Genomic DNA, 2,040 nt, shown 5'->3' with positions numbered 1-2,040 from the left:
TCACCCTGGAGCACATGAGGCTCTTGGGGCACAGCTAGGTGTGAACCATGACAGATGGTAAGTCCTTGTCTGGCTTTCTAGCAAGGAGAGGCTTTGAAAGGTCTAATTTGAGATTGATTCCTTATTAAAATCCCAACAAAGCTGACTCCAAAAGAGCCTCAGCACTCCCTCTGTGCTCTTATTGCACTTCTGTTAAATAATCAGAGCAAGTACAATGGAACCAGTCCTGTTTGATAAAACAATTTGTGTTACTGTGATCATCTCTAGTGAATGCAGGGATAACTTTAGTGGAAAAAAAAAGGATTTCATTGAAAAAGCGGGCCTTTCCTGTATATATCAGATGCTAGTCTTTTTTCACAGATGTTGAAAATTTTTATTGAGAATCTGTCCTGCTTCTGAACCCTAAGAAGCTAGAGCTGGACATTTGATGTAAAGTTAGAAGAGAACTTTGGGCCTCTTGCTGGGTTCACACAGAGATTCAACTGAGATGAGTTAACATTTCCGTATGAAACCAAGCAGGTACACTTCAAGATCAACTCTAGAGGTCTTTCTGCTGACTCTCCTGTGGCTTCAGAGAACCCATTTCATGTTCTTTCTTTTAACTTTATTATTCCTTTGTTGATTTTGTTGGTTTGGTTTGTGGACCCTTGTCTAAGAAGCATTGTCTCATCCTTTGGTATTTTCCTCCTGCTGGTCACACTGGATCTGTGCTGTATCCTCTCAGTGGTCTAAGATGTGCACCCACTGTCTCCCAGGCCATGAACAGTGTACCTGGTGGTCTGTAGAGCAATGAAAATCCAAGACAATCAACAAAGAGAATGTCTTCACTGCACCTGATGTGGTGACTGAAGCATACTTTGTTGTGACAAAGACAAACCAACCATGATGCTGACAGCAAGAGGGGCTTATGCCCTAATTTTGGTCCATCTCTTTTGTATAAGAGCTGGGGCTCTCATACAAACAAGAAGACTTGTTTGGACAAAGGTTTGCATTTAAATGCTGCTGCAGGGAAAAGGCCCAGAGCTTTGGGGTTCCTACAAAAGCCAATTAGGACCCATTGCCAAGTGAAACAAAAGTAGAGCCTTTCTGAATCAAAAGCACCAGCTAATCTCCAGATACCCAGGTTCTCCCCAGTCAAATACAATTTCCTTGTTTTATTTCCTATGAACACTTTAGACTGTTTTCTCTGTTGCCCTCCCTGCAGAGTGCTCCTCTGCTTCTAGTTGGCCTGATTTATAAATCACTGACACACGTGAGTACTTTCATTCAATGTGCATTTCATTTCCACAGGCCTAGGATGATGTTTAGCAATGCAAGGTCACTTGGAGAGCTTTCCTGGATGTGCACAGGTGATAGTTTTGAGATGTAATATGGATTTTCATCTATTATGCTTATAACTCTATGGTATGGTGGAGTGTTTTTGCACATGAATACTGCATACACAATAAGAGAAACTGGGCACACGTGTCCCAGCCCTGCCCTGACAGTCACCAGGCTGGGACTGGGAAAAGTGTGAAGGCCAAGAACACAGAAATGTGACTTTTATGTGGAGAAGTTTGAAGTGCCAATAGGCAAGTGCTAAACTGGGGCAGAGTACATGTTTTCGGAGGGAGGCTGGAAGGCTCTTTCCTTATCCCACATTTATGTGCCTTTAGATTTTGTAGTATGAATGAAATGCCTTGGCTGAGGCAGTCAACAGGCTGAATGCTAAATGTGTAATTTTATAGGTTCATGTCTGAAGCAATTCCTTTGCTTGGCTCTGTGGTGTAATGGTGAGCACTCTGGACTCTGAATCCAGTGATATGAGTTCAAACCTCAGTGGGAGCTTTGTGTGTATTCTGGCCCCAGAAAGTGAGAAATTTTCTTTCATTGCTAACCTGAGACTGGGCTGTGGGCTTGAGGGACATCTGACATGGGTGTTGTGGGGAAGCAGGCTCTGAGGAGCTGTGGCTCTAGAGAGTGAAAGCATGGTGTTAAGAACACATTTTTTTTTTTCTTCCCTTTTTCAAAAAGTGAGTCTTCGTTTCTGCTCTCACATCT

General features: G+C 42.9%; 1 non-coding gene across 1 annotated transcript; it reads left to right on the top strand.

Annotated features, from left to right (window-relative positions):
- The first annotated feature begins 1,755 nt into the window (after positions 1-1,755).
- Positions 1,756-1,828, top strand: Trnaq-cug (transfer RNA glutamine (anticodon CUG)). Its single transcript has one exon. It is a non-coding gene; the product is annotated as a tRNA-Gln (tRNA).
- Positions 1,829-2,040: the final 212 nt, after the last annotated feature.

This window comes from Cavia porcellus, unplaced genomic scaffold (assembly GCF_034190915.1).
Source record: "Cavia porcellus strain 051 isolate PalLab524CR breed Dunkin Hartley unplaced genomic scaffold, mCavPor4.1 scaffold_1, whole genome shotgun sequence".
In the NCBI taxonomy this organism is placed as follows: Eukaryota; Metazoa; Chordata; class Mammalia; order Rodentia; family Caviidae; genus Cavia; species Cavia porcellus.
Note: the sequence above shows the minus strand (reverse complement) of the source record. Positions and strands in the feature narration are given on the sequence as shown.